The following is a 9,352-nucleotide window of genomic DNA, read 5'->3' as shown; positions in this document are numbered from 1 at the left end:
GAATAAGTAACACACAACACCAATAAGTAACAAGAAACACCAGTAAATAACATTAAGTAACACCGTAGCATTAATAAGTAGCAGTAGGTTGCATTAAATGACACTTTAAAAAGAATCTCAGGAGGTAGTGAATATGCTTAGGCGGGTAGGTCCCCATATCGTCCCAACACCTGTCAAATGTCTACACTAATTTGCATACCGAAATTAAACGCTGATTGATGTATAATCCCAAAATGGTAAGGGATCAGATTTCAAGGTATAGCTTCAGTCTCACTCTCCCCTGCTACTGCTGTTCCTGTTGTTGTTTTGTGGGGAGATGTTGTGAGTTGCTTAAATGAAAAGCTGTATCTGTGGTGGTGGTGGTGTGGTGGTGGTGGTTGTTGTTGAGATGAGGGTAAGGGAGGGAAGATACGAGGGGGGTGGGAGGGGGTGGGAGGGGGTGGGATGAGATGAGGAAGTGGAGGTGAGAGGAGGAGGAAGAAGGGGAGGAGAAGAAGAAGAAGAAGAGGAGGATAGAGCCCCCCCCCCTCCCTTCAACCCCTATCCAGAGCCACCCCTCATAAGGTACTCACGACTATATAACAAGCAGAGCCGCGCCACCAGCTGAGTTTGTTTACATTAACGGACCTTTAAACTGGCCAAGACACGGAACTTAGGAGACCAACTGGGGAGTGTGTGTGTGTGTAAGGGAGGGGGGTGGGTGGGTGTGTTAGAGTGGTTCAACAAGGTACTTAATTGGTGCAACAGGGTACTTAACTATGATGGTACAAATTACTTAGCTAATGCAACAGAGGAAGTAATGCAATAGAGTATACTTAACTAGACGCAATAAATTTATACTTGGTGATACAACAAGGTACTTAACTAATGCAAAACAAAAAAATTACTTAACTGATGCAATAAAAAAGTTAATGCAATAGAATACTTAATACAACAAATTATTGATGTAACAAGGTATACTTAAAATGCAAAAATTATTTAAATGATACAACAATTTAAAAATCTAAGAGTTCAAATGTTCAAAATTCGCTTCTTCTTTTTTCTTCTTTCTGTTAATTTTCATCCCTACTTTATTTCTCTCTTGATACGAGCTGTGTAAATCTCACCTGTCAGCCTCGGTTATCTTTTGTCCTCTGCTTCCAAGTTTTGCGTGAGGATGGCGAAGATGGGGAGTAGAGTATAAGAAAAAGGGTGGCGAATGGGAGAGAGAAGAATGTGATGAAAGATGGGTGTAGGAAGTGAGAGGAAAGAGCTAAAGTAGACAGGCAGGCAGACAGACAGACAGACAGACAGACAGACAGACAGACAGACAGACAGAGGTAATCCCCTCCTCAGTAAATAATAGACTGACCTGAGAACATCGGATGCATGAATTAAATGGATACTGACCTCAACTTTTACCATGGAAAAGCCTCATTATCCGAATATTTATCATTTCTTAACCGGTTTAGCTCAACGCCAGAGAAACTTGTTCTGGCCGGGGTTAAGCTGGTACCCTGTTAACACGTACTACATAGACAACAGGTATCAACCAACACAACCATGTCGTCTGATTTTTTGATATAACTTTAAAATCCAAAAGTAATTCTACGTGATAGGAACATTATGAGTTTTGTTACTATTTTTCTATATATTTTTTCATTCATCTTTCATATTGCTTTGACGGTGATTCGCTTGTTAGTTGTTGGTAAATTAGCCAATCAGATGTCATATGATCTTGTTGTCTAAATATATGACAACAGGAGAGTAGTTTATAGTGAGGGGTGAGTCCTGCCTCGTGACCTCTAATGGGGTAGGGAGGAAGGGTCAGTTGGTCTATGAATCTCATGAATTTTTAACAGTTTTCGAGGGACCTATGGCTTTCATCTGGGCATATTCTTTATCACACACACACACACACACACACACGCACACACACTCTGCCGGACGTAACCAAACCAAAATCTAACCCAACTAAATACAGCACTAAACGGTTCAAAACACATTCTAGTCAGGTTTTAAGTTGGGAATCATTATATCCTCTGCTATCAAACCATAATAACAATAATCACCAATAGATTACATCATAATGGTCCTGTTCGCTTGTTTTTTTTTCTCTCTACATTGTATACATGTTGGAGTCTTGACCATCACCAAACCACGCCACTCACTGTTCAAACACGATATGATTACTTACAAAAACACACCATTATTAACTACGGCGATTGATGGCTCCATGTTTACGTTGATGTCGCACGTAGTTAAAGTATGTGAGGTTGTATGAGGTAAAAACACGAACAAGCAGGTTAATGAGAGCCAACCAGGTGTTGTACTGGAGGCGAGTCGACTGCAGGATTGACCAATGAGAGGTAGTGTTATGATTCATGGGGTCAGTATGTATGTGTGTATGTATGCGTGTGTATACTGTATATGCGTGTGTATATCTGTGTTTGTGTGTGTGTGTGTGTTTTCTATCGGTCACAAAATTACCCCAACTTCAATTGTCATCATAATGTTTTACCTAAGTCTTTAGCATACATGTTTTTTCCCGCCGCCACGCCACGACACGCCACACGACACGACATACTGTAGTCCAAGAGGCCGTAACTCTGTTCAGTAAAGACAGGAATTACTGATTAATTATTGAACGTGTCGGAGATCGTGTTGAGATATATTCCACGTTTCAAATTTAGTTCAAATCCATTATAGTTACTTGTGTTATTGTGTGAACTCATGATTCTTATAATCCTCTCTAAGCTTATATTCTTACGTTCTTTTCAAGTTTATACTCCTACGTTCCTTCCAAGCTTATACTCCTACGTTCTTTCCAAGCTTATATTCTGTCAACCATAACAAAAAAACAGCTGATTCCCCTGCCGCCATATTGTTTACAACACCCCGAGCATGCGCAGTGCGGCCACCGAGAACAGAGGAGCTATTAACATGGTTGATTTTTCTTTCCCGGTGTAGCTCCTGCCTGTAAGCCGTAATTATCAAAAGACAACAGATGCAAAATAATGTTCAAGAGAAATGATGATAATTTATGAGAATAATTTCACATTTTTCCTATAACAACAACGGTTAATGGTGGGAGAATGCATTAAGATTTTTTTTTTAAGATTTAAATGAGGGATTTTTGTAGCTCTGAGAAGGCTATGGAAGTAGAAGATGTGAAGTGTGTGTGTGTGTGTGTGTGTGTGTAGTAAGTTCCTACGTGTTGTTTTTGTCACTTTCCTGTTGTCATTTTCTACATTTGTCTTGTACTACTCACAAAAGTAAGAGCTTTCCATTTTTGGTACTATAATAACCCACTGAGTACAAATGAATAAGCTATTTTAACCCCTTGAGTACAATGAAATAGCCCAATGATTGAGATCTCTTAACCCTTTGAGTACATGCATGATTTAACCCCTTGAGTAAAACGACTTAAAAACCCACTGAGTACGATAAATCATCAACCATTTAAGTACGACGACCATATTACCTGAGTACTAAGTAATTAAGAAGTACTCAAGGGGATTCAGTCATTGTACACAAACGTTAAAAAAAATCATAAACACAGTCCAATTTAAACACTTAGCGCAATAAACCAACTTAATCCAATAGCCAGCCTCGTAAAGTGGCTAATTAAACGAGTCTTACCTTGATAACAGGTATGTGGGTTAGTAATTATATATCTACCTGGTTAAGTAATTGGAGGTAAGAGATGATTGACAGGTGACCAGACTTCCACACTCATCCCTCCTATAAACTCTTGTTGCTAATCCCTCGACAAACTTTTCACCTCCCTCCCTAATCCCTCCAAGACAAACCTTCAATCTCAATCCTGCAAGTCCCTTTCTCTCATTCCTTCAAAAACCTCCTCTTTCATCCCTCCCTAAAACCTTCTTCCCCCTCCCTTCCAAAACCTCTCCCTTCCTCTCAAAATCTTCTCCCCTTCCTTCCCTCAAAATAAATCGTCCATCTCTCCAACATCCCTCTAAGACTCCCACCTCCACCATCCCTTCCTCTCTACCTGACCACAAGCCTACACAGCCACCTGCATGTGTGTGTGTGTGTGTGTGTGTGTGTGTGTGTAATCTACCTATCACCCTTTACGAATGATAAAGCAATTGCCTCCATCTGTCTGTCTGTCAGTCTTTGTTTGTTTGTTTAAAATGAGTGCCAGGAAGGGTCACGTCTGGCATGAATCTCTCCCAGTAAGAGTGCCAAGGTCAAGCATTGAATCTAAAGGTCATTGAATCACTTAACATAGAAAAACAAATATATAGAGAAAATTTACTGTGTGTGACTCATTAAACTTTCCGACACAAACGATTAACTTGTTTGGAAATGTGTTTTAGTCTTGTTTATTCATCTTTTGTTTCGTGTTGTCTTACTTACTTACTTAATAACTTGCTGTCACAACTGTTCATTTATACACACACTAAAACACTTTCTGGTTTATAATGTTGTAGTAATTCACCTGCGTCATTTCCTCCTCCTCCTCTTTGTCTTAGCTAATTGTTATTCTTGAAACGCTCTTAATTGGAATCATTATGTAGATCATTAGATGAAGTAGAACAAGATGTAACTGCTTGTCAAGGTTGTTAGGTTAGTCGTGTGTCTTGCAAACAACTGTGATGGCATCCCCGTGGAGGCTAATCGTCCGTGCCTAAGAATCCCGGGTGGGGGAGAAGGGGGAGGTCACAGAGAGTACTATTGAGGGTCAGTTACATCTATAGAGCTGACTGGCACATCTAAAATAAATAGGCTAAGACCAATATCTCTATAGCTACATGGATTACTGTTCCGTGTATTTGTATTGACTTGTGGAGTAAATTACCTTGTTAAGTACGAAAGCAAGTGACCCTTCAAGCTGCTTAATAATAATAATAATAATAATAATAATAATAATAATAATAATAATAATAATAATAATAACAATGCCGTCAACGTCTTCTGTTTGGAGGTGGTGTTGGTTGTAGTGGTAGTAATAATTATGGTGGAGGTAATGGTAGTGGTGGTAGTTCATAGTACTAATAGCTGAAATAGTAGTAGTAATAGTTGTAGTACTGTTATTGGTAGCAAATCCAGGTGTATAGGGGGACAAGGGGAAGGCCGGGAAAGGGCAAGAGGAGGCAGGTGGATCAGGGAGACGGGAGGTGGATTAGGGAGAAGAGAGGTGGATCAGGGAGACGGGAGGTGGATTAGGGAGAAGAGAGGTGGATCAGAGAAGAGAGGTGGGATCAGGAGAAGGGAGGTGGATCAGGGAGAAGAGAGGTGGATCAGGGAGAAGGAGGTGGATCAGGGAGAAGGGAGGTGGATCAGGGAGAAGGGAGGATTAGGTGGATCAGGAGAAGGGAGGTAGATCAGGGAGAAGGGAGGTGGATCAGGGAGAAGGAGGTGGGTTAGGAGTCAGGTAGATTAGGGAAGGAGGGAGGCAGGTGGGTCAGGGAAGGAGAGAGGTGCAGGTGGTTCCGGAAGGAGAGGGGGGCAGGTGGGTCAGGTGGGCCAGGGAGGGGGGGAGATACTCAGGTAAACAATAGGGTGTATAAATTTCTCAGGGCAGCACACTACCTCTGACACCCTAATTACTCTCATCCAATTTAATAATCTCGATTTTGCTGGGAGGTGCTTGTTAAAAGTAATAGACCCTGAGTGTAAGTCATTCTTCCACCACTCATGTGTATATACAGGGTGGTATGTATGTATGTATGTACAGTATGTATGTATGTACAGTATGTATGTATGTACAGTATGTATGTATGTATGTATGTATGTATGTATGTATGTATGTATGCATGTATGCATGTATGTATGTATGTACCATCAAGGCCACAGGTACTACAGGTATGACCATAACAGGTACCATCAAGGCCACAGGTACTACAGGTATGACCATAACAGGTACCATCAAGGCCACAGGTACTACAGGTATGACCATAACAGGTACCATCAAGGCCACAGGTACTACAGGTATGACCATAACAGGTACCATCAAGGCCACAGGTACTACAGAATGACCATAACAGGTACCATACAGGTACTACAGGTATGATCATAACAGGTACCATCAAGGCCACAGGTACTACAGGTATGATCATAACAGGTGACCATCAAGGCCACAGGTAACAGGTATATCACAGGCCACAGGTACTACAGGTATGATCATAACAGGTACCATCAAGGCCACAGGTACTACAGGTATGACCATAATAGGGTACCATCAAGGCCACAGGTACTACAGGTATGATCATAATAGGTACCATCAAGGCCACAGGTACTACAGGTAAAACTGACAGGAACACATTTGACCAATTAGACATCCTGGGGCAAGACACTGCCAGTCTGCCATACTCCCTCTCCCCACGCTGTTTCTCCCTCCCATGCTCTTTTCTCCCTCCCACGCTCTTTTCTCCCTCCCACGCCTCCCCCTCCCACTCTTTCTCCCTCCCACACTCTTTTCTCCCTCCCACACTCTTCTCCCTCCCACGCCCTTATCCCTTCCGAAGCTTCAGAATCCTATCCTTTTCTCTCCCATCACTCATAGTCCTCCCTACTTTCCTTCCTTATTTCTTACATCCTCCCTCCCCCTCCCCCACTCCTACCTATCAAATTATCAAGAGAGTAACTGGCTGACTAGTAGCTGGCTGACTAGTAGCTGGCTGATGGCTGGCTCATGATGGCTGGCTGATGGCTGGCTGGTCCGGCTCACCACACACGCTCCTACCCAACACTGTTTAACCCAGCAAGTATTAATTGGCTACTTGGTGCACACACGCTCTAACACACACTATCTGCATACTGATCTGCCTCCCATTGTGACTCCTACTGCTGCTCGGGAGGGGAGGGGCAGGAGGGGGGGAAGAGAAGGATCGAGGAGGGGGAAGAAGAGAGGGAACGGAGGGGGGAGGGAAATGGGAAATGTGGTGGGGAGGAGAGTAAGGGGAGAGGGAAGGAGGGGACTAAGGGGGTGACAGAGAAAAGGTGAGGAGGTGGGGACGATGGGAAGAGATGAAGAGAGGAAAGAGGATAAAAGAAGAGGAGAAGAAGATGTAAGGTAAGAAGGAGGAGAAAAAGAAGAAGGAAGGTAGACGAGAGGAAGAAGAGGTGAGGTAAAGAGGAACAGATATCATCCTCCATCCCTCCCCTTACACAAATCCACCCCACACCCTCTCCCACCCCCTTCACTCTTTCCCCCCTTACCCCTTCCACCCCACTCCTTCTCCTTACTACCCCTCTCTTCCCCTCACCCCCTCCCACTTCCCCTCACCTTCCCAACTTCATTTGTCCACTGATTAAATATTATAATTAGACATACAGGTAAGGTCTCTTTTACTGCCACCTTGACATCTCGTTCCCGACTCAACATTTCTTAACGACTGGAATTAAAATCTGCCACAGAGACAACAACAACAACAGCATCCCACGACACAGGTAACAATGAACAGGAGGGCGTAGGACACGACACCTACCTGTTGATTAATCAAGGTAATATGTTATCATTCATCAGCGCCAGTCGTAGATACATGAAGGGATATTTCGATTTTTTTTTTAGGATGATGATGATGATGATGATGATGATGATGATGACGACGATGATGATGATGATGATGATGGATGATGATGATGATAAATAAAAAAAATACCGTAATAATAATAATAATAATAATAATAATAATAATAATAATAATAATAATTAGAGCTTCATTTCAGTCATCTTCACCTCCTAATCAACTAGTAAAGTCTAGGTAGCATGAAATATGGGTTAAATACCTCATCAGCTACGTTAGTGAGGAATACCGTGGCAGGAGAAGATCAGAGGCACGAAAGGAACAACAAATATCTCAGTGAGGGAGTCAAGAAGAGCTTACATAGAGCTGACAGACGCAACTATGAATGACTTTGGGATTTTCAAGTGTTATGGGCTGTGGATTTAACTAGCGGATTTCCTAGCAGATTTAAGTTCCGGATTTAACTTGAGGATTTAATAAGCGGATTTAACTAACGCATTCCACTTACAGATTTAAATAGCGGATTTAGCTCGCGGATTCAACAAGCAAAAATACCCACTAAATTAATTGACTGTGTGGTGGATCAGATGACAGGATTAACTGGTAAAAACAGTCGTAGAGAAAGAGACAGTTAGTCGACCTGAGATACGTCACGAATCACAGTTATCGGACACCTGACTTACTACATAATTAATTAACAGGTAAAAAAGTAAGTGTGTGTGTGTGTGTGTGTGTGTGTGTGTGTGTGTGTGTGTGTGTGTGTGTGTGTGTATTTTTAATTAATGATCAATACATGTAAACAGATCCACAATATATAATAAAAAAAAATCCTAAACCTTACATAAGAGTTTTTTGGGGGAAGTCATCTAAGGAACTCATTTGCATACCTGATGGCCTAAGGAGAATTTACCTGTTATTCTGGTAAGGACTTTTAAATCTTGCAAGTGTTGTAGCTTCGGCTGGGAGAGAAAAGGTTATTGTGATTGTTCTTGGTAGTGTTGTTATGTTGTTATTTTTTTATTCTATTATTTATAAGGGATACGAAAGTAAAATACGTAATGACAAGAAATAGAAATAAAACATATGAGAGAGAGAGAGAGAGAGAGAGAGAGAGAGAGAGAGAGAGAGAGAGAGAGAGAGAGAGAGAGAGAGCATCAATTTATCTGGCCAGCACCGGTGACGTCAACAAAGCGTCAGGTGCCACGCTGTAATCACGACGATATATACCTGTACATGGCAGAATAACACTTGGAAACGCACGCACACACACACACAGTATATACTCTACACTCAGGTACACACCAGATACACTCGTACACCTAACACAATACACCCAGGTACACTTAACCACCCAGTCACCACCTGATATAATGGGACAGGGAATTAATATATATCAGAAGGAAACAGTTATATGTGTGGTCTGGTTATTGTTATTAATTTTTACAACCAGAGTTTGTACGCACGGATGGACGGACGCACGGATGGACACATGACGCACGAATGGACGCATGACGCATGAATTGACGCACGCACGGATTTCCAGATACTATTCTCACATCACCAGTCAATCACTCATCATCTCCAATGCAGAAAATTTTTGCCGAGTGTGACAGTAAAAGTTTGTGAACCACTTATGAAGAAAATTAATCCCTAAGGCTACAAAACACAATGATAATACTGACAGTTTGGAAGGAAAATATTAACCACAAAAGGAAAATGGAAAGTCTATCCCAAACTAAAGTACGATACGACTTACTATTGGATACAAAAACCAAAAAAAAAAAAAACTCGGTAGGTAATGAAACAATTGGTCATGAAATAAGTTTTAGTTATGAGTGGTCGACCAAGGGGATGTGTAATGAGGAGCCAGTGAGGGA

This window comes from Homarus americanus, unplaced genomic scaffold (assembly GCF_018991925.1).
Source record: "Homarus americanus isolate GMGI-L3 unplaced genomic scaffold, GMGI_Hamer_2.0 scaffold39392, whole genome shotgun sequence".
In the NCBI taxonomy this organism is placed as follows: domain Eukaryota; kingdom Metazoa; phylum Arthropoda; class Malacostraca; order Decapoda; family Nephropidae; genus Homarus; species Homarus americanus.
Note: the sequence above shows the minus strand (reverse complement) of the source record.